Source organism: Papio anubis, chromosome 15, assembly GCF_008728515.1.
Source record: "Papio anubis isolate 15944 chromosome 15, Panubis1.0, whole genome shotgun sequence".
In the NCBI taxonomy this organism is placed as follows: domain Eukaryota; kingdom Metazoa; phylum Chordata; class Mammalia; order Primates; family Cercopithecidae; genus Papio; species Papio anubis.
The window spans coordinates 49,112,469-49,137,711 of record NC_044990.1 but is presented as its reverse complement, the minus strand read 5'-3'; the positions used below and the strand labels follow the sequence as shown (position 1 = coordinate 49,137,711).

General features: G+C 33.9%; 1 long non-coding RNA gene across 1 annotated transcript in view; it reads left to right on the top strand.

Annotated features, from left to right (window-relative positions):
• LOC108582906 overlaps window positions 1-25,243 on the top strand; it is a 123,984-nt gene that overhangs the window by 73,656 nt on the left and 25,085 nt on the right. The window contains exon 2 of the long non-coding RNA XR_001896928.3: window positions 10,249-10,373. This is a non-coding gene — a long non-coding RNA (uncharacterized LOC108582906). The remainder of the gene's footprint in view (window positions 1-10,248; window positions 10,374-25,243) is intronic.

The following is a 25,243-nucleotide window of genomic DNA, read 5'->3' as shown; positions in this document are numbered from 1 at the left end:
AAAGTGAAGACACCTGCTGGCTTATAGCACAAATACTAAAATATCTTAGAGCCTGCTGAAAGGAGAATTGGAACAATATGTCATTACTGAAGGCTTACTTGCAAGTTCTAATGTATTATAATGAAAACAGTATGACAAACCTAATGAGACAGTGAAGATTTGGGTAATTGTTCCTACAATGTATGGTAACTTTTCCAGCCGTTATTGGCAAACATAAAACCTAATGAGATTTTATTAATTTAAATGCAGTACATCTGCAAAACATTTCCTTCCTTGCATTCTCCTCTGATAGTCTTCCTTTCCACATGGACTTGATCCTTTTAAGTTAATTGTTCTGTATAGTACACTCTCCAAACAAAACACTTGACATAAATGTGGATCAAACTTTTTCCATTTATTTTTGTATACATTGTCTTGAAGCACAATATTACATTCAAGCTTGGGAAGGCTATCAGTATAACATCTAATAATAGCATAATGTTTGTATTTATAGTCAAACTATTTTTGCTAGAATCTTCTGAGTGTTATTTTAAAGCTGTAGAAATGTCCATTTTTTTTTTTGAATTTGTGATGGGAAAAAATAATTTCCTGTTATTTTCAAGCATGTGTTTTAAATTGTGAAAACACTAAAGATGAATAAAAATCAGTGTTCTGCCCATACACTACCTCTTACTCAAGCAATCAGTATTTGCTAATTTTTAAAGTATTAAACACAATCAGCAAGCTCAGTCCACTTCTATGAAGTTTAAATAAAAAATTTTAAATATCTTTACATATTCAGCACAAATAACATTTCTCTACAAATGAAAACATTTTCATCTGAGAGAATTTTTAAAATAGCACTGTTTAAAACATGGAAAGACATGAAGAGAATACTAATTTGCTACTATTAATCTACAATTTCTGTTTCTTTCCAGCATAATTCAATTTGTTCTGTCTGTTTCAAGCTACAGTGTCACACGCACATGATAGGTGAAATTTTGACTTTGCAGTGTTAGGTGAAAGAACATTTCTTGATGAAGGCACCAGTAACGCATTGCCGGCTCATGGTAGAAAAAGCAATAGAGCTGTCAGGAAGTTCAAAAATTATATTGTCTCTGCTAGAATAACTGGAAAGAGATCATATTCACTTTCCCCCTGAGTTTTGCAGGTCGTTTTGGATTTACGGTACAGCATTTTATTACAGTTTGAAAACTTTATAGAAAACTAAGTTGTCTATTTCATTGTTATCAAATGTTTTTTCCATGCAAGCAGAAACAATTGAATCAAAATATGTTTAAGTATTGCTGTGTTATTTTTCTAAGCTCTGATTATTAACAATATAATTTAACAGAGGCCTAATCATCTTATTTTGTAATTTAAACTTTAGCCGAATACATTTTTTACATTATAAATGGGTAGAATTGGTAGAATACCTTGAAGATTGAAGTGGTCAGCAATTTTTCAATAACCTTTTGCAGGTTTGAGTTAAAAAAAAGGAATGAATTGGCACTAAATAACATACATTTTGACAATGAATTTAGAGCAACGTGTTCTTAAATTTACCTTGTGTTCTATGCATATTGCTTGCTTTTTATGTCTTCCAAAATATGTCTATTTCATGGGAGAAGCATTTCTTAGAAAGGATTACAAAACAACCTCTTCCAGAGTAGACTAGGTAAACATATTGTTTTTTCCTCATTGAAATTGAGAGGTGATTATCCTCTTACTTAGTATACCTTAAGTATGCAATTCTATTAACACAATTTAGGGTATTTTGATATAACATCATCTACTGGTTTCCTTCATTCTGTTACAATTTAAAATTTCAGAGAGGTGTATTTTTGTTGTAACAGTCAACAAAGAAAACATTGGATAACCAAATTTTTATGAATTTCTGTTGCCAAATATATTTGAATACTGAAATTTTCTGGTGGAAATATTATTAAAGACTGAGATCTTTGGATTAGTACTCTAAAACATGGCTTTATATTTTTATCTTTTGATGCTGTTTCATTTTCTCTGCAAACATTGTTTAAGCTTATGTTTGTACCAGACATTGTTTTTCTTTTTCTTTTTTTTTTTTTTGGATTTTATTTTATTATTTATTTTATTTTATTTAAGTTTCAGGATATATGTGCAGGACGTGCAGGTTTGTTACATAGGTAAACTTGTGCCATGGCAGTTCACTGCACCTATCAACCCATCACCCAGGGATTAAGCCCCACATGTGTTAGCTATCTATCCTGATCATCTCCCTCCCCCTGACCCCTGCTAAACCCCAGTGTGTGTTGTTCCCCTCCCTGTGCCCACGAGTTCCCATTGTTCAACTCCTGCTTATAAGTGAGAACATGCAGTGTTTAGTTTTCTGTTCCTGTGTTAGTGTGCCAAGGATAATCGCTTCTGGCTCCATCCAGGTCCCTGCAAAGGACATGCTCTTGTTCTTTTTTAAGGCTCTATAGTATTCCATGGTGTATATGTACCACATTTTATTTGTCCAGTCAATCACTGATGGGCATTTGAGTTAATTCTACATCTTTGCTATTGTGAATAGCAGAAACTCTTTTTCATTGGACCCTGAATGTTCTGTTTAAAAAGTATAAGATATAATAGTAACAGGTATATCAAGTGTGTAATCGCAAAAGTGTGAAACATGTAATAAATTATGCAGATTCTTATGATTTCGTTCTTTTGTAACAAACAGTAAGTGGTCTTAATTCTGACTTTTCTTTTTTTTTTTTTTTTTTTTTTGAGACAGAGTTTCACTCTGTCGCCCAGGCTGGAGTGCAGAGACGCGACCTCGGCGCCTTGCAATCTTTATCACCTAGGTGCAAGTGATTCTCCTGCCTCAGCCTCCCAAGTAGCTGGGATTACAAGCATGCGCCACCACATCCAGCTAATTTTTGTATTTTTAGTAGAGAGATAGTTTCACCATATTGGTCAGACTGGTCTTGAACTCCTGACCTCAAGTGATCCGCCCACCTCGGCCTCCCAAAGTGCTGGGATTACGACGTGAGCCACCGTGCCTGGCCTGTATTTTTAAGGTACCTTAAAAATGTATTGCACAGGCCGGGTGCGGTGGCTCAAGCCTGTAATCCCAGCACTTTGGGAGGCCAAGGAGGGTGGATCACGAGGTCAGGAAATCGAGACTATCCTGGCTAACATCCCGTCTCTACTAAAAAAAAAAAATACAAAAAATTAGCCAGGCACGGTGGCGGGCGCCTGTAGTCCCAGCTACTTGGGAGGCTGAGGCGGGAGAATGGCGTGAACCCGGGAGGCGGAGCTTGCAGTGAGCCGAGATCACGCCACTGCACTCCAGCCTGGGAGACACAGTGAGACTTCGTCTCAAAAAAAAAAAAAATGTATTGCACATAGGCCGGGCGCGGTGGCCCAAGCCTGTAATCCCAGCACTTTGGGAGGCCGAGACGGGTGGATCACGAGGTCAAGAGATCGAGATCATCCTGGCTAACATGGTGAAACCCAGTCTCTACTAAGAAATACAAAAAAAAAACTAGCCGGGCGAGGTGGCGGGCGCCTGTAGTCCCAGCTACTCGGGAGGCTGAGGCCTGAGAATGGCGTGAACCCGGGAGGCGGAGCTTGCAGTGAGCTGAGATCCGGCCACTGCACTCCAGCCTGGGCGACAGAGCGAGACTCCGTCTCAAAAAAAAAAAAAATGTATTGCACAAAATATATTTTAATGATTGTAGAATCTATACACATTTTTGAAAGATTTTCTATCCAGATGTTCAATGTAAGTTTCACACATTCACAATCACACACACACACACACAGGTTGAGGACTTTAGTTGGATGAATTGTTTGGTTCTTTAGTGATAACAGTTAATAGAAGTGAGCCTGTGAAATAATTCCTCAGTTACCAATTTTTCCTAACTTCCTTAATCAGAGATAGGAATTCTTCCACTGCAAACTAAAATATAATGACCATGCAATAAGAATTACTATTTTTTATTATCGCCTTAGTTTTCCCATAAGGATCTTTTTATGAACTGAGACTCAACTCTCATATACATTTTCTTCTAAACCTTTGCATTTTGGGTACAATGAGATGAGAACAAAAAGTTAGTCTAATCTTGCTACAAATTCTATATGCTACTTACTAGCTCTGGGAATTTTGGCAACTTATTAAAACTTTTTGATCTCTAGTTAACCTACCTCTAAAATGAAGATAAGGATAAATACTTTGCAGAATTGTTGAAAATGTTATGTAAATGAACACATGTTATATGCCTACCACAAACTTTGGCACACATTAGAGTTTAAATAAATGCTCCCTTCTCGTTTTCGACTTTTTCTTTCTTTCTTTCTTTTTTTTTTTCTTTTTTTTTTTTTTTTTTTTTTTTGCTTATTTTGTCATACCTTTAATTGTAGGTTAATGCAACTCAAACAATTTCCTGCTCTTTTCATGATCAAAAAATAGATACCATGACCATGTGCCACTTCCATACCAGTTTCAACAGACCATGCTCTCTGTGAATGAAATGAGATATATTTAATAAAAATTTACTTCCTCACTATGAAGAAAAACTCATTGATACAGTTAAAGTTCATTTTCTTTTTTTCCATTCCCCATCTCTGGCAACCATGCAGATTATACCTTTGCTTTCCTAGATTCTTCCCAGAGACAAAGCTGCAATGCTAAATGTGTCCTAGAAGAAGCATTGTCTTTGAAAAAAAAATTGTTTATACAAGAGGTAAAAAAATAAAAATTGTAGTGTAGGAAGTTGCCAAAGAACAAAATGAATTTCCTACTTAGCTTCATTTTTAAATAAAATATTTGGTTTCCATACTTCTAAGAAGACAGGATTTTACTTTTTAGAAACTAATAAAAAATACTGACAGCAAGCAGTGGTGTATTAAGGGTGGAGGAAAGAGGAAACAGTCTGATATGGTACAGGTGATAAGAAAATGGATTCTTAGTAGATAATTTAAATATAGTAATACTGACTAAATGTCAAACTAACCTGGTTCAACTTGTATGTAACAAAGTTGTGAGGTGTTTTTCAGTTGTCATGGATCCTGCAGGCTTAAGGTCACATAACTTGAGCATGCCCAGAGGGACCAAGCATGCAACCACAGGCGGAACCTAAGTGCTCTGATGGGAGAGTGGGGACTGAATTAAGAAGCAGGCACCCCATGGCAGGATCCAGGATCCAATCAGATCGAGCCCTGGCTTGGATCAAGCCCAAGGAACAATCAGACCATGCCTCATTGACCTGTGCTTGTAAAATGTCACCCAGCCCCTAGCTCTGGGAGACCGATTTGAGTGTTTTCTCCTGTCCCTTTGCCAGTCCACTTGCAATAAACCTTTCTCACTGCAAAACCCAGTGCTTCAGTGTTGATGGATTTCCACTGTGTGCAGACAACCAGGCCTAGTTTGGTTCAGTGGCAACTGTAGTAAAACAATGCCAGTGATAAAATTTTTTTTTTTTTTTTTTTTTTTTTTTTTGAGACGGAGTCTTGCTCTGTCGCCCAGGCTGGAGTGCAGTGGCGCAAACTCGGCTCACTGCAAGCTCCACCTCCCGGGTTCACGCCATTCTCCTGCCTCAGCCTCCCGAGTAGCTGGGACTACAGGCGCCCGCCACTGCGCCCGGCTAATTTTTTCTATTTTTAGTAGAGACGGGGTTTCACCATGGTCTCGATCTCCTGACCTTGTGATCCACCCGCCTCGGCCTCCCAAAGTGCTGGGATTACAGGCGTGAGCCACCGCGCCCGGTCCAGTGATAAAATTCTTATTTACTCTGGGAAGACTATACCTACTATACTACTTGTTATCAATGGCTCCAATGTGATAATCTCAAAAGGTGGATATGGAAAGCATTCTTCTGACTTATATTTAGACAATGACAGTGGTCAGTGATCTGTGGAGGGTTACTGCGGTGTATGTTAGGTGACCTTATTCACAAGGATTGCTTAGGTCATATAAAGCATATTTTCACAGTGAAAAGCATCACATATGGTCTTTTTAAATATCATATGCATACACAAAATATAGTTAGCTTAATTTGCCCTGGGCACATATTTTAGGTTCAATTTTTGCTAATGGACTTGTCCTTGACAGTATAGCAAGGCAGTATCATTTCATGCTTAACAAAAATAACCTACCTTCTTCAATAACAGCTGATCCTATGGTTTGAGAAAGACTTCACAAAATATATTGAAAGATGACTAAATTTTTTTGTCCATTTACTATGAGACATCACTCCTAATTCCTATGCCATTTTATAGTAGTTGAAAAATGTATAATAAATTCATAAATTAAATACCACTCCAACTAAGAATAATCAATCAAAAATGACAGCTGATTGATTTCTTTTGTAAATGAGAATATACTTATTGTTTAATTGATTTCAATATGCTCAAAAGGTGATTTGAAAGTCATATATTCAAAAGAATATTGCTGCTGTTTCAGTGAGAATTTTGAAAGTTCAAAACTGTGACTCATTGACTGACTGGAGATTTTTTTTTTTTTCCTGTCAAGAGCAGGAAATTTATAATATAGTCACTTACAATAAGAAAAAACTTAACTAAGGAAGAAGTCTCAGTTTTTAATTTTATCAACACCTTCTTCTCAGCTGTTTTGGAGTTTGAATCAAATTATTTCTTTTGAATGAAATGTAGAATGCTTTCTATATCATGAAAAAAAACTATGAGAAAATCTCCCTTGAGTCCTATGATTACAGAATTTAGGTAGCATAATAGGCAAGAAGCAGATGGGTTCACAATGCAAGAATATTTCTAAATAAACATTAATACAAGTTGGAATAAAATTCTTACTAAAAATGCCATTTTAATTATGTTAACTGTTGTTGACTTTGCTACTTAAAACTATTTCATAGATTCTCAAAAGGAGAAAAAACCATTAGTACAGAATATGATGAATGTATGGCTTTAACTCTATTATTTACAATAAAGTCATTTCCTGGAAAAAAAAAATGAGTAGTGTTTTGGTTTCATGAGACATAGCCTATAAATATTATTTTTAATTGCTTTTATGATATTTGAGTACATTTATTACATGTATCTCCTCATATTCTCATTCTAAAATATGTTTGTTTATTTATATGACAGCCTATTGCATAAGGGCCTACACTAAGGATTTTTTTTTCCTCTGGCTTAGTAATCATAAGTGTTTAATTGGCCATTTGAAAATGCTAGTTATTTCTGTAGTGAGTTAAGCTAAGGCGTAATGGTTAAAGATCTCTGTCTCTCTCTATATATGTACACACATATAGATATAGTGAGAGAGAGACAGAAGGGGAGAGAGAGAGAGATAGCTTTTAATGTCTTCAAAGACATGTTACTACACATGCAGATAAAATGATATGAAATATATTTCTTACTCTGATAGAGGATTATGTTATTATTATAATCATATACATATGTTGGATTTTGCCAGGAATGATTTTCATAAATGACTGACTTAGGTTAGGTCTTTATAACACAGAATAGCAGGACAGAAATGCATACTCCTTCTTACCTCATCTTCTATAATCAGGTCTAGTAGAAATATTTGTAGGAAAGGTTTGAAAATCTAGCTTTCATATTTGCCTCCATAGCTACTTTGGCAGTATGTTGCTTATCAGTCCTGCACCCATTTTCCCAATGGTAAAATGTGAATTACACATTTTGCACCACAAGTTTGTGAGCAGTAAATAAGTTATAACACATGGCATATTTTGTGTGGTCAGCATTTCAAGTAATATTAATTGTTTCACCCTTATTAGCATAAAATTATAATGTGTTTTTAAATTCTGCAAAATAAAATTTTAATTTTTAATCTTAAAACTCAGTATTCTTTTGTATCTACAACAGTGTCTTCCCTCACCTTAACATTCAATTCCTTAACTATTTTTTCACTTAATGGGAATTTTCTGAGCTATGCCTATGAGCTATGCCTGAGTCCTATGCTCTGATGTCTAATTTGTTTCTTCATAATAAATGTAGAATTTTGAGATTTTAGGCATAAAATGTGAGTTATTTTGTTGTAGACAACAAAATATGCTAAAGTGATTTGCCTAAAGTTATGCAAATGGTGAGGGGTATATTTTAAATTCAAACCAGTGTTATTTTGTTTCTTCATGCCATTGTTTTACATCAATATATTTTATAAATGTCTTAAATATTATTTTTCTCCAGTGACATGCCAAGATATGAGAGAATCACACTAAGAAAATTAAAATACATTGAAGATGTTGGATTCCAAGTCACATAGAGTAATTGTTTACTTGATGTAGCAATCCTATCTTCAAAATATAAGTTCTAGGCCGGGCGCGGTGGCTCAAGCCTGTAATCACAGCACTTTGGGAGGCCGAGACGGGCGGATCACGAGGTCAGGAGATCGAGGCCATCCTATCTAACGCGGTGAAACCCCGTCTCTACTAAAAAAAAATACAAAAAACTAGCCAGGCGAGGTGGCGGGTGTCTGTAGTCCCAGCTACTCGGGAGGCTGAGGCAGGAGAATGGCATGAACCCAGGAGGCAGAGCTTGCAGTGAGCCGAGATCCCACCACTGCACTCCAGCCTGGGCGACAGAGCGAGACTCCGTCTCAAAAACAAAAAAAAACAAAAACAAAAAAAACCCCAAAATATAAGTTCTAAAAGTTATAGCTATGATATGGATAGATGATATTGGCCTTAAAAAAACTTGAGGGAATTACAATATTTTTGAATTTCATTACTGATGCACTTTCCACTTATCCCTGCCTCCACTTGAAGAGTAATACTCATTGTTTTATCACTTTGATATAAACTGGAATATTTTTCTCATTAAAAATTAGCACATGATCACTAAATTAAATACATCAATAAGTGTCTAAACATACATACACTTGGCTCATACGACATGTATTTTTCAACTGAAAATTGCACTTATTTAAAAGTGACTTATACTCTAAAGTATGAGCTTACAATATGCTTTTGAGAGTCTGTATTTTTTGCATGAATCTATCATTTTACATAGTATATTAATCATATACAAATAATACATATACAGACACGCACACACACCGTCCTCTACATAAACATTTCTAAACATATGTGATTTTATCCTTATACAGTGAATTATTGAAACAGAAATTTCTATCTCTATGTTATATAAGAATTTTTAAAGCATTAAATAAATGTTATCTCCTAAAAGTCTGTACCAATTTATATTTCCTTATATGTCTAATAAATTTACTGCTCTGATGTTATTTATTTATTTCTCTATTGCTATTACCTACAGTTGGAAGCTAATAGTTATATCTAAATTTTTTTAATAATAGCTTTTTCCTGTTTTAAATGGAGGTATACTTTCAAGGAAGAAATACTTCTATTTCTCCATAAATATTTTTCTTTTCTGATTCTCAAATTTCCCTTTAAACAATAGCACTAGAATTCTTGTTTTTCAGTCTACAAAATGTTACGTTGTCAAAATGAGGTGCCTGAATCTGGGGAAAGACAGTGTGATGGAATCACAGCTACTTCTTACTTCTCTACAGATTGAGTCAGATAATTCTCAGAAAGCACATACCTATTTTGATAAATATGAAGTATTGTGTTTTATGTGCATTCTTAGCATGTTGTTGTTTGATTTTAAAGCTGTAATTGACTATGTGCCTTATGTATTGAGTTTTCAGGTATATATTATGGAAAATTCTAGATCATTCTAATCTATACTAGAACAAAAATGAAGTTAGTTTCAGATGTTTTAACAAATAATAAAGCATTTGACTTACAGCTCTACCACGAACAAACAAATAAATAAGTAAAACACACCCCATGGTGTACAAAATCATTTATCCAAATTGATAATGTCTGTCCTTAAGATTAGAGCCAAGAGCCCTGTTCACATTCGCCAACTGATCACTTGCCAACATTCCTTTCCCTCTGACAGCTTTAATAATATGCCAGTAGATTTCACCATTGAACAGAGCTAAAATGAGTACTGATTTTAACTTTTAAAATCAAAAGAGAAAGTAAAAATAGTTAATTTCATCCATATATGTATATGTATTTCACTGAATTATCCACTCTGATTGTATTCCAATATTAAACTACACAAATAAATATTCTTTTTAGTTGGATTTTTTTTTTTTTGTATAAAATCTTGTGGGCATACCTTTCCAAGCATGCTGTTATCAGTGATGCTCAGAAGTAGAATTTCAGATTTATAGAAAAATTGATATGGCAATGTCTTAGTTAAGGCTGCTGTGACAAATTTTCATATACTGATAGGGTAGCCTAAACAACACACATTTTCTTCTCACAGTTCTGGAGGCTGAGAAGTCCAATTTTAACGTACCTGCAGAACCAGCGTCTGATGAGGGCCCTATTCCTGATTTGCGAACAGCTGTCTTCTAGTTGCATCTGCACATGGCAGAGAGAAGAGAAAAAGTAAGCAATCTCTAGTACCTCTTCTTCTTCTTTTTCTTCTTTTTTTTTTCTATATGAGCTCAAATCCCATTCACGAGGGCCCCAGGAGCATTGTCTAATTACCTGTCAAAGAACCACCTACTAATGCCATCACACTGGGGATATGGGGTTTCAGTTTATGAATGTTGAGGGGACACAAAAATACAATTAAAAACAATCAACAATTTCATTATTTGATCCATCACTCAGCTGTACAATAGTGCCATATGTGTGAAAATTAGCTAGTTAGTTAAGTGACACCTAGAAAGAATTGATTTTGTTTTGAATCAACTCAAATGATTGAGAAATTATTTCACATATTAAGTAAAATAAGTCTGCTCTTTAACTCTATTTGTAAGAATCTCTCACTTTTATGTAATATAGATGCAACTGCACTTGATAATTCACAATCCTCCTTTGTAAAACTATGAAGACAGCTTATTTTGTGAATTAAAAATTTGGTCCAAGCCAAGCTTTAGTCTTTGGTTTAAAATTCCCAATTCCTTCAGCAGTTTTGAAATTATGGGATTTTTAGGACTTAAACTGTACTATCTGGCTTTTTCTGTTCTCAGTAAACGTTTATCATGTGGTACACGTGTTTTATGACATTTGAGTCACGGAAATAGGGTTAACCAGTGCTCTTTTAGAAATGTTTTGGATAGCACTTCCCAATCTGAAGTATAGAATTAATGGGTTACATAGCCAGAACATAAGATAGATGTAAGTAAAGAAAATATAAAAAAAACCCTCTTGCATTTTAAAAACATTACAATTTAGGATTCAGACTCTGCTTCAAACAAGTCATAACGGCCGGATGTGGTGGCTCACACCTGTAATTCCAGCACTTTGGAAGGCTGAGGCGGGGGGATCATGAGGTCAGGAGATCAAGACCATCCTGACCAACATGGTATAACTCCGTCTCTACTAAAATACAAAAAAATTAGCCTGGCGTGGTGGCGGGTGTCTGTAGTCCCAGCTACTCGGGAGACTGAGGCAGGAGAATCGCTTGAACCCAGGAGGAGGAGCTTGCAGTTAGCCGACATTGCACCATTGCACTCCAACCTGGTGACAAAGCGAGACTCCCTCTCAAAGAAAAAAAAAAAAGAAGAAGAAAGAAAACCAAGTCATAACTAATACCCTCTACATTAGCTATGAATAATGTATAATGACACACAAACATCAAAAGAAAAAATAATCACGTACAGTTTCCCCTCTAAAATAAATTGTTGTGTATTTCCAAACAGATTAATCTTTGCCTTTTTTTGTTGTTGTTCAGCCCCAAAGAACGATCTCCAAAGTTGTAACTCCTCTAGCATCAGACTCTGTGAAAACCATCCTTGCATCTGCTGCTAGGTTAGCTGCATTTAGTTCACTCACATGTCTTATCAGAGAAGGGCTGTAAGATGGACTGTTTCAACACATTCTTTGTGTAAAATATTAAAAGAAAATGAATAAAACACCTTGTAACCCTTGTCTATTAGTGTATGATTAGCTACTCAAAAAATATATATATATATATATAACGTGTTTTGACAATACTCCTTACCTCTGTAGGCCAATAATCAGACACCAAAACATTTATAAAAGATCGTCTGCCAATACTTTTACAACTGAATTATTCCTCCCATCCTTACAAAAAAAGTTACAGAGGAGAAAGCATGTGTTTCAATAATGACAAACTAAAATTATTTTTTAAAGGTCACAGTGCATTAAAGGGAGAGAAGAAACAAGAAGTATAAGTTTTGGAAGCTGAGTGACAAATAGGGTATACAATTTTCTAAGGGTCAGACACTAAAGCGAATAAATGGTAGAACTGAAACTTAATGAGATTTAATTAGTCCCAAATGACATTGTATTTCATTGATATGTAGTTAGAACAATTTTGACTCTCACAACTGGGAGAAAATAGGCATTCCTGTCAAAAACTCAAACCTGAGTTAGATCAGACAGAAGTCATATATTTAACTACCTATTAATTTAGAAGAAATATAAGTAATAGAGTGGCGTGGCATATGACTAGACAGTTATGACTAGACAATGGCCCAGCTCCTTTTAAAAATGAGTCATAGGGAATAGAAAGCAGAATGCAGTGTTAATTTACTGATCAAAAAAGAGGTAGAGGCACATCAACTGATTGGATAATATGAACTTTTTAGAAACAATTAAAAAATAGATGATTAGGGCAACCTAGAAAACTAACTCAGTTGATAATACTAAGGAATTGTTGTTAATGTTTGAAAGGTTTGATGAGATGAAATATGTCTTAGAAAAATATTCTATTTTTCTTAGAGATATATACTGAAGTGATTTACTGCCAAATGATATGAAATCGAGATTTTCTGTAAAATAATATGTTTACTTAAGCAAGTGATTAATTGGGTAGGATCTCCATAAAATCAAGTTGGCTGTAGGTGTTGGGTATGTGAAAAGTCTTTGTAATATACTCTGTACTTTTTTATGTTTGAAAATTTTCATATTAAAAATTGACTTTAAAAAGTGCCTTTATTTTTGGAAGCATTGACAAGATATTTATGTATATATTGCTAATAAAATATGTCAATTTCCTGATGTAATGGGTGCCATCATTTTACTAGGCAACATTTACAACTCTTTGAATAATACTATTATTTCTTAAGTTTCATTGTGCTTCTATCTACCACATTTCCTATTGCTTTGGTAACATGTAATCAAAAGTAAAAAGGCAGTTTCAAAACCATTTTTAAACAATGAGAATATTTCCATTAATAAGAATTTTATATCACAGACATGAAGTCACAGTCTTGTTTGGTGTGGTGGGGGTGTCAGATATTCCATCTACATTTTCTATTCTTAGAATGAATGTCAACAGAGAGGAAAGGTTGTTCGTGCTGTCACAGGGTGTATACTTAGACTACATCTGAACATTATTTTTCAAGAAGAGTGTTCAATGATTTGATCACTTGTCAGAAGCATCTCACTGAAAAATCTTACAAAGTCTTCAGGTGCCTTTTCTTTTCCATCGGAAAAACAATGAACAAAGGCCTCAGTCTTCAGTGTGGTATATTAAAATTCAACTATTTCTTAGAAATCCTTCTGAATATCAGGAACCATATAGAGTTTGGTTTACCTTTTACCCACCTCCATCATCTCTATTACTAATTTTATTATTATTATGTTACTATCACAGGTTTAATCCGATTTAATCCAATTTTGGGGGGATTAGCAGGAGTTGTTATATAATTCAGTGGTAAGAAACTTTAAAAAGTACTCTGTTACCACTTTATATACAAGACAATGCTGATAAATATGTTATGGATAGTATTTTTAAACAGATGGTGTCCATCCGCTTGGTATATGTACAATTTTTCCTAAAATTGCCTTTTGTCATTGACTGAGCCATTCTGTAGCTGAAAATGAAGTTCTGAAAAGTGCTATCTGTAGAAAAGATATCTCAGTATAACTTCTTCTACCTCAGAAGAATATTGGGTAAACAAATGAGATAACCAATGTGAACATCCCTTAAGAATTTCAAGAGCAAGGTGCAACAAGAGTTATTATATAATTTGAATATATATTAAGTATTATTGTATATTATAATTTGTCAGATTCATAAGAGATATATATGTAAATACGAAAAGAAAGCAAACACCTTTTGCATATTTTAGAAAATTATGCCATCTTATACTCCTCAAATTTTCCATACGAATGTTGTATGAATACATTCTTGTGTTGAATTATTTCATCTTCACACATGTTCTTTATACCTGATGGAGGAAAATCTATGTATATTTGCATAGACTTGGGAAATATCAGAATCTTTGGCAAGTACAGATTGGAGCTGCAGATTCAACTTTTCCACTTCTAATGCATCTCCACAAACATATATGTTTTTTACTTTGGTACATAGTATGTGGATACATTTAAGTGTATTCGCTTGGGCTACTCATTTGAAACTTTACATGCAGAATTAGACTTCTTTGAATAAAAGACATAAATGGGTTATCAAAATTTATGAAAATAATTTTATAAAACCTCAGGTTTGACCAATGGTTGTATCTATAGAAAATTATACTGCATTTACCAAGTTAAAAATATAATAAAGGTTTTAAGTAGCCAATTCTCACCTCAGACTAAATAGTAAGACATATCTACCTTTATCCTCTCAATTATGTCCTTGTTACAGCCTGTTTTTTGTTTTAACTTGTCTTTTGTAGAAACTTCTTATTCATTGATTTAGTTTCGTATCACGATTATCTCCCTACAAAAAAATAGACTTGTACATATGCAACTTTCTTACGTTGAGGTATAAATCATTGCTAAAATCATTGGTAGGGAGATTTGAATGTTAAAATGGATCAACAACTTAAACTTGTTGTTCTGTGTGATTGGTGAATTTTTATTCTATGATTACAATTTAACAACTACATTGGGTGAAATAAATTGGAATGGAGCAAAAGTAATAATGAGAACTATTACTTTTTGGCCATTGTGTTTAATTCTTACCAAATTGTACTGCAAAGATTTGCAAAATGCAAGGTGTCCATGAGTTATCATCAAAAGGATTGGGGGACAAAATACAACAAGACATACCATCCTGAAATTTCAGAATGCCATGTTTAGCTTTCATAAACTCTTCCAGACAAGGGAAAATATTCTTATTTTATTATTATTTTTTTCACTAGGTAGAATGGCATTGGACTGGTCAATGGGATCTAAAAAATTTGTAAGACAAGATAATTTATAGTTCTGAAGGTTTGTTTTTCAGATTTCCAATTTCATTTTCAGAAATCTGAGCAACTAAGAAGCAAATAAGAAGTTAGAATTTTCCAAAATGTAAGGCTGAAGAAACATATTTTCTTTATAACCTTTCTCACCAAAATACAATTTTGATACTTGACACATATAGGATTTTTGTAGGATATAGTATTCTCAGAAGAGTTATGAGTGAAAATTCAGGTAGGAATAACTGCCTAGTTTTCCTTTCTGCACACATTTGTCTTGCTTTTTATTCTCCCTCCTGTAATTCTATTCTTTAAACTTACATGTATCTATGTGTATGTCCCTGTCTATATATAGGAGGGATTTTTTAAAACATGCTTCCAACCTGTCTCTCATCCATTCATATTTAAAAGACAGGAAAAACCATCCTTAGAACTACACTGAAAATAAAATGTCCACCATACCAGACGTCTCTCTCATCTATCTTCAGATGTATTGTGCTATATTTAAATCCCAACACTTAACATTTTCAATATACATACTTTACTGGGAAAGGGGCTTTTGCAAAGGATTGGGGCCAGTAGGTGAATGTATGCTGAATTTGGATACCTATGAAAAGCACATTTGCAGGACATCATCTAGACTCCCACAAGGGAAACGAAAAAATACAGCTGCAGAAACTCTTCATATCAGAGCTGTTGGGTTTTTAATAAGACAATCAAACCAAACAATAAAACAAATCATTATGTCAAAACCTGAAGCCAGGTTTTGAAGCCTGAACCTAGGCATAGGGAACAAGGCAACTAACTGCCCTATTGACTGTACCAAAGGCAAGTGTTCTACATGTTGTTACTTGTTCAGATCATAAAGGTGAGAAAGTATGGATTATTTTTTTTCTTTGTTTTCAGATTATATCTTCTATATTTTCTAGCAGCAATAATGATTTATTATTGTTTCCTAATCTATTGATATGAGGAACTATTTTATACTAACTTGGTTTGAAATGCCATTATTTCATTAGCTAATGGGATTTGCAATTTTATTCTGGCCACTTACTGATATAACCATTACCACTGCCTGCTCTGCACTTCGTTATAAACACAGACACCTTCATGATTTTTAAAGTATAAAATCAACATTCAAATAGGATTCTCTTTATTTAAATAGACTTATTAGAAATTTAAAGCAGATGAAGATGATTTCAATGAAATGAATAAATAATTAAGGCAAATCTCTATACTTGTCAGAAACTCCATATTAAGAATCAGGTGAGGGGAGACAGTCTTCTGACAGAGCTGTCATTTTTTTTAGTTAAAGGTAATGTTAATTTTTTTTTAATCTTGATGTTCTTTTCAAGTTTACTTGATCAAACAAAAAGCCCCCCAAAAAAGCTGCCAGATAACTTACACAGGTAATAATCAGAACCTTTAATCACACATAAAAAGAGCCATTCAATTCTATGTTGCAAAAATCATCAGCTGGTTGGGAAGGCAGATTTTTGTACTTCAAGCAGTTTTAATCATTGATCAGGTTATGAAATAAAATAACAGATTGCATTTTACAAACTGGTCACTGGCAGTGCCTCGTCAGCAGACCTAGACAATAATCCCAGAGTGTTGTAGGACCGCAGCCGTTAATAACCTGGCTTGTTAGTTGAAAGCTGGCAAAGTCTCAAGCATTTAAGAGGATTACTGCTATAAGCCATATTAATTTTTTTTCTTAACATTCAAGTCCATGGTGATGAAGAGCTACTGTAATAGAAATAGTGAAGTCAAACACAAAACAAAACCCCCTGCAATTCCTTTTTTTTTTTTTTTTGGGGGGGGGGGTTGGTGACTGATTTTACAAGAGGAAAATAAAAGTCAGGCTTTATCACACTAAGTTGGAATGTTAATTTTTGAAATATTTGTAATTGCAAATTACGCAAGATAAAATAAGACATTATTTTAGAGAAGTCTGCCAGAAGGATTTATTTCTATTAAGACTTGTTCAAACAGATTTTTTTTTAATTGGCCTCTTTCTCACTTACTATAGAAAGAATTAGGCTGAAAGCCCAATAAAATCAAAGCTTCCAACTTTTGACCTCAATGAAGTTTATCAATCTCATGTCACAGACAGCAGAACGTGAGTTAAAAATATAGATGCTGGGTCAGACTGTCTGGGTTTGAATTCTGGTTTCATCATCTTAGTCCAATTGCAAGGTCTTGGGTAAATTATATAACCACTCTGTACCTCAGTTTCCTCACCTGAGAGAGGAAATGGAGAAAATAATAGCACCTAACTCTTAGAATTGTTATAAAATCACATAATTTAATATTTGAATAGTTCATAAAGCAATACCTCATGTATAATAAATACTATATACAGTATATAAAATTTTTAAATGAGGATATAAATTTTTAAAAATGTAAGTCAGAGTCATAATAAAATAAATAAATGTTGCAATGTAATGACCTTTGCTGGTAGGATATAAATCTAAATTAGAAAATAGTTATTCAATCAAAATTATTCAGCTGATACAGTGCCTACAGATACAGACAAAGTCTAATTATGTATACTTATGAATTTTCAGTATGTAAGATAATTTCCATGTAGTCACAGAAAAGTTATGTTAGTTCCATTAACTAGAATTTTTGAGAATGTTTATTCAGCTAATTTGAAAATTCTTAAGTGAGAATATTATGCACTATGCCCAATATTAAGGCTTTGCTGGACAGAACACTATTTTTTTCAATACTCAATCTCTTAAAGAGTCAGAATACCAGAGGTTCTTCAACATAAAAAAAAAAAAAAAAAAAAAAACAACTTATGTATTAGTTTGTTTTCACACTGCTATAAAGAACTTCCCTGAGGCTGAGTAATTTATAAGGGAAAGCGAATTAATTGGTTCACAGTTCCACATGGTTGGGGAGGTTTCAGGAAAATTACAATCATGGCAGAAAGGGAAGCAGGCACCTTCTTCACAAGGCTGCAGGAGAGAGAAAGCGAAAGTGTGAAGGAGGAACCATCAAACACTTATAAAATATCAGGTCTTGTGCAAACTCACTCGCTATCATGAGAACATCATGTGGGAAACCACTTCCATGACCAAATTAACTCCACCAGGTCCCTTCCTTGATGTGTGGGGATTACAATTCGAGATGATATTTGGGTGGGGACACAGCCAAACCGTATCAGCTTAGGAAACAAACCAGCAACTTGTTAAATATGCAACCTTGGAGATTCTAACTCAAGTAATATGTTGTTAAGTCCCTGAATCTGCATTTTAACAAGTCACAGAATATTTTGGAAGTTCTCCTGAGTACATATTTTTAAAAAAAAGTATAGTCAATTATCACCACTATAGAAAATATTAGTAATTTTGCTAATTTGATATGAAGCCTACAAAACACCATGTAATTTAAATCAACCCATAACATCAAATTCTTCCTTAACTTCTGTCTCCTTTTCAAAAGGTAGATAGAATAATATTAGCAATTAAATAAAACAACGTATACTAGTTGTTAATTTTTGGTGGTAATTTAAATTTTGACTACATTGTTATTAAGGATTTGGTGAGGAGAGAGATAAAATATGATGAGACAGTTTTACCAAAGATATACAAAAAGAAGAACCACTGTATTTTATTAAACCCAATGAAAATCTTGATTCATATAAACTGTGCTACCTTAGTCATCAGTTATTAATACTTCTATATTTGAATATAGTGATTACAATTGAGCCCCCTGGAGTGTATTTTTTTAAATTAAGTGTAATTCAAATTGTGTTTCTTTTAAAATCTGTTTGAAATTGGTATAATTTTATGCACAATACTAGAAAAAGTTGAAGAAATGCTTAAATTTACCCCACTATTCAACAGAAAGGAATCAATATGAGGCCAGTTGCAGTGGCTCACGCCTGTAATCCCAGGATTTTGGGAGGCAAAGGTGGGCAGATCACTTGAGGTTAGGAGTTTGAGACCAGCCTGGCCAAAATGGCAAAACTCCATCTCTACTAAAAATACAAAAAAAAAAAAAAAAAAAAAAAAGTAGCTGAGTGTGGTGGTACATGCCTATAATTCCAGCTACCCGGAAGGCTGAGGCAGGGGAATTACTTGGACCTGGGAGGTGGAGGATGTAATGAGTCAAGACTGTGCCACTGCACTCCAGCCTAGGCAAAAGAGAAAACTCTGTCAAAAAACAACAACAACAACAACAACAAACAATATGTTAGTAAAGAGGCCAGAAGATAGAGAATAAAAGAGATCAAATACAAATTATACTATGATTTGCTCCTACTAAAATTTTTATAAGAGTTTATGTGTCTGTATTCTGAATGAGTTAATTTATACTTATATTTTTAAACAAATTTTGTATTTGTTTAGAAGATAATCCAAACATTAACTAATCAATGCAATAATTATCAATATCAGAAGCACTGACTTTGTGTATCTGACAAGGAGATACCAAACAAAGAAAGGGAGGCTTGGACTTCATATGCTCTGCACCAACTTGCTCAGTGACCTTATTTGAGTCAGCTTAAATTTTGAAGATGTTTCCTTGACAATACAAAAAGAAAGCTAATTTTTAAGGTATTTTTCACCTTTATGATTCTTAGTGCCCCAATTATTTGTGGCAATTGCTCCTTTATCAAAGGATTTGTTCACTATAGACATAATCAGCCTCTACGGGCATGACCAGCCAGCCAGTTCTTTGTAGTTCTATTACAAACCATGCCCAATATAATCACTGAGACAAAATTTAAATAATATTTGTTGACATTTATTAAGTTCAATATTCTGCCTAGATGTGCCCTGCAGTATTGTAACTAATCTTTACAACAACCCTAAGAAGTGTTTATTTCCATACTGTTTTTAGATGAGAAGAGTATCCAAGAGATAAAATAATCTGTTCAAGATTACATAGTTCATAACTGACAGAGCCTAGGTCTCAATCCCACACCTCTGACCACAGAAGCCTTTTCTAACTACACTAACAAATTGTACCAAACTGCGAATCTATATGGCACATTCCCAATCTTCAGCTGGTAATTAAAAAGTAAGCAAAACTGTCTTATCACAAATTCATTTCAAACTTTTCAAATATTAGGAACTACAATAGAGACTCCATTTATATATATGTGCTAGTTTTGGAAATTCTCTTTACAGTCTCTTGTCCCAATCTACCTCTCCAGTCTCATTTTCTAATGCACTCCCATGTACATCTAGAACAATTCCAGTAACACTGAATTCCTCATGAGTCCATGAATACTCACAGGACTTTGATGACTTCATTCGTGATTCCATATAGAACAGTGGAGATTTTCTATGCATGGAATGTTTAACTTGCTGTCCACATCAGCACCACTAAACTTTCATCTTCCAAGTTGTCTTCTTTAAGATCCTATTTAAATGCCATTCTAGTGAAGGGTCTTCTCAACATTGAGTTTACTTTTCTATTTTTGTTATTCCCTTTGCTTGTAGGCACTTAGTTCACAGCACTGTTTTTGCACTTTCTTTATTCTCCTATAATTGATAATTTTAGGCAACTCCCCCGCCAGATTGTGACCAACTTGAGGCAGCCATTATATTTTATAGAGAGAGCAAGTATTTCACCTCCTGACACAAGACAATTAAGTGGGGTTGGAATAAATAAATAATAAATAAATAAACAATTAACGTTTATGTAACAGTTAACAAAACACTTTTCTAATTCAAATCTGATAATTGTGTAATCATTTATACATTTGTTTATGATGCTGTCTCAACTCCCCTCCAATATAATGATTTATAATGTTGAGATTACATTCCACTAAATGTATCTTTTGTTAGAAAAAAAAATAAAGTTTGTGAGCGTATGATGATCCTATGTGGTTTATTTTTAAACTAAATTGGGAATATCCAACAGTCAGATATTGTTTTCTAAATATCATTCTTCAATAAAAGAAACCAAAGTTTCTTTTTTTTTTTTTTTTTTTTGAGACGGAGTCTCGCGCTGTGTCACCCAGGCTGGAGTGCAGTGGCGCGATCTCGGCTCACTGCAAGCTCCGCCTCCCAGGTTCAGGCCATTCTCCTGCCTCAGCCTCCGAGTAGCTGGGACTACAGGCGCCCGCCACCACGCCCGGCTAGTTTTTTGTATTTTTAGTAGAGACGGGGTTTCACCGTGTTAGCCAGGATGGTCTCGATCTCCTGACCTCGTGATCCGCCCGCCTCGGCCTCCCAAAGTGCTGGGATTACAGGCTTGAGCCACCGCGCCCGGCCCAAAGTTTCTTAAAGAAATGTTTCCTTCTAGAATTAGAACAGGGAACATATAATATGAGTCTGGAGCATCTTTCAGTGCTAAAATGTCACTTCCCTAGAGATAAAACGAAAGAGAGAAATAGAAGAAGCGTAAAGTCATGTGAGTGAGACACAGGAATGAAAGAGTTCCCATGGACAAAGCTAGAACAATGTGAACACCAAATAAATAGATTAGTACAAGATTATAACCCAAAGTATAAAATAAATACACTTGAGTTTATACTGCTACAAAAATGATTGAATAAAACTATGGAAGGAATAGCAAATCTGTGTAGAAGTAGTTCAGATAACAAATAGACATACTTTCCCATTCAGGAGTTGAATGCTAGTTCCTCTCCCTTGACTATGGACTAGACTTAAAGACTCATTTCCAAAAAGGGAAAAGCACTATCTTTTCAGTGGAGAAACTTGGCAGCCAACACTTTAAATAAACTGTCATCATTTAGATAATTAGGATAAGTCATGTTGATGTCAAGTACAACCTGATATGATGCTATAACAAAAAGGGGCTTCCATCTCTGGGGTATTCTTCCCAGAAATTTCATAAAGCTAGTCTAATCATGAGAAAGCATCAGATCAACCCAAATCAAAAGACAGTCTACAGAACACTTGACCAGTGTGTTCAAAAGGTGTCAAGATTATGAAAACAAGGAAGACACAGAGAAATTGTCCCGGGCTAGACTATGACAATAATGATTAAATGCAATGTGGTTTTCTCTATTGGATTCTGGAATAGAAAGTGGACATTAGTGAAAAAACTGATGAAATCCAAATACAGTCTGTAGGTTAATTAAGGGAAAAATAGTGAATAATTCTCCTGTAATTTACTTTTCAATCATATTTTTGTGTGTGCAAAAATCAAAGTAGGAGGGCATTGAAGGAAATAAGTGAGCTGACTTAGCATCAAAAAGACGTTTTCTTGAAATGTCAAATTTATCACTATGGTTGGCCCACTGGCCTCACTATCTAGATAAGGTGCCACATTACTGTATGGGTGCAGATAATAGTAATCAGACCACATTCAATGGGCTGTAATTTGAAGCTATTAATTTGTTTCACATAAAAACTATTCTTTAGAAAAAGCTCCAGAGAAGAAAGAGCTTGCAAAGTTAAGAAATACCTTAATTTGCCTCCTGCTTTTCTATCAGCCTCTGGCTGATACTAGAAAGGACAAATATTTCCAGAACCAAGACTCACTGATAGGGATCTGAGAGATTTCTACTCCTGAGAGACAGACAGCCTCCCTGATCTTCGGTAGCTTGAAGGATGATGCACCTTTTTTTCTCAACTCAATCTTAAATTTAATCAAAAGACATGTTTGATTTAAGTTAATGAAAAAAAGTGAGTTTTGTGTGTGTGTGTGTGTGTGTGCAGAAGCAGTATATGACGCCTAAATAATTTTATTAGTGTACTCTTTGAGCTGATACAATATTTCCTTCAGAATGGGAGAAGTACAAGGGACACTCTGTATATGAATATCTACAACCATGTGTCATACTGATTTCTGTGCAAAATCCTTTTCCTGCTGATGAAAGTATGATAATTTCTTTATTCCTTAAGTTGAGCAATATATGAATTACTACAAAGTAATTGCCTGTAAATTAAATTTTATTTAAGAATCTAAATTTATATTTAAAATTAATATATTTGTCATCTTTATATATTTGCTGTTTTTTAAAAATAAATAAAATATACTCGTCATAATATAAACAATTTTTAAAAATTTGTTTTAATTATTACCAAACTATTAGATTGAGTAGTTCTCATACAACTGTATTGTAACATATAGAGGACTAGATAAGTGACAACGTATTATTTTTAAATAAATTTGTTTTTGTACATAATAATAATACTTTTTAGTGTTTAATATACATTAATATACATTCAATTCATAATTAAGACTTACTTTTAAAATTTTAAGTAACGAAGCACTCTGAAATCATTTTCATGTTGTTAGAATTGATAGCAACTATATCAACTAGTTAATGAAGTAGACAAAACCATATACGTGATAGAGTCTATTATTTTCTTTTTCTTTTTTTTTTTTTTTTTTTTTGAGACGGAGTCTCGCTCTGTCGCCCAGGCTGGAGTGCAGTGGCCGGATCTCAGCTCACTGCAAGCTCCGCCTCCTGGGTTCACGCCATTCTCCTGCCTCAGCCTCCTGAGTAGCTGGAACTACAGGCGCCCGCCACCAGGCCTGGCTAATTTTTTTGTAATTTTAGTAGAGACGGGGTCGTGTTCGCCAGGATGGTCTCGATCTCCTGACCTAGTGATCCGCCCGTCTCGGCCTCCCAAAGTGCTGGAATTACAGGCGTGAGCCACTGCACCTGGCAGAGTATATTATTTTTATATAGACTATTTTTGAACAATTGTAATGTTAAATGGCTAATTTTTTAGTCAGTCAGTTCAATTATTTATGTATCGTTTACTGTTAATGATTTATCCTTTATATTGACTTAGCACTGCCGTCTATGCCTGTCCTATTTCTCTACTGTAAATATATGCAGGTATTTATAAAAAGCCTACAAAAACAAAGTGCTTGCCCACAATATAATCTTTCCCAAATTGAAATAATTGTATGTATGTTTTTCACATTGTAAAATCATGTTGCCTGCTTGACATAATATCTTAAATTTTATCTAGTTTATATATATATATATATATATATATATATATATATATATATTTGTTTACCTATTTTCTTCCCCAACATACTTTTTTTTAAAGTATTTTTTTTCTTTAGAGTTATGTTTCCATCCTACCAATAGATACTTATTTCTGGCAATGTAAGATACTACTGGAAATAATCTGAACTTTGAAATGAGAGGAGCAAAATGAAATCCCTGATTCTGTCACTTACTAGCTATATGGCTATGGAAAGTTAATTACTTCACTGTATCTCTTTTTCTTAATTTCAAAATTATGAATATGATTCAACTCAAAGAAACATTGCTTTGTGAATGTTTTCATGATGTATTTTCAGTTTTCTCAAACAATTAGTGCTCTTATATAGGTCACATCCATTTATAGCAAGCGGAGTTTTGAAAGCAAAACCATATGTACATATATGAATATATGTATATATGTATTCACATTATATATGAATATATCATATGCATACAATATAATATATGTTCATATAACATTAAGTATATATATATATTCTTCAGAGAATTTGGAGTTTCTGTTTATTATTCTTACATCAGTTTGCCAAATACCATGAAAATCATGGATTTCCAAAATTTGTCAGACTATAATATTCAATTCTGTAAAATTTTCCACGATTCCCAATTACTGTATTTTGATCACTTTGATGGAACCTGTATCAATAATGAGTAAGAACTTTAACTATAATTGAGACCAGGTGTGGAGATTATGTGTTTTTTCTCATTTATCTCAAGTGGAAGAAACTAATTTAAAGTATATTTTCAAATCCCATAACAACTGCAGTGTGCTGTCTTCTGAAAGTCCTCTATAAATGTTTGTTGAGAGTAATGACCAGGAAATATTCCTCAGATGTTATTATTTTCAAGAACTTGAATATTTGGCCTTGTATATATTCAGAAATATATTAACACTTTTTCAATGTACGCCTGACTAATTAACATTTTTCTTCCTTGATAAACAAAAAATTAGCAATCTAACTGCTGCTTCTTTAACTTATTTTTCCTAGAATAAACAATGTATATGTAATGTATATTTATCAACCCTTGTTAAGATCATTCTAATAGAAAAATTCATGAATGCAGTTTTTCTTTCAACATCCAAAATCAAATGTATCAGAGTATATTGATAAGTATTTCATACATGCACATTTTAAATACAATTAAATTTCTTTTCTCCAAAATCTAATTTCAGAATTTATTGATAACTCAAT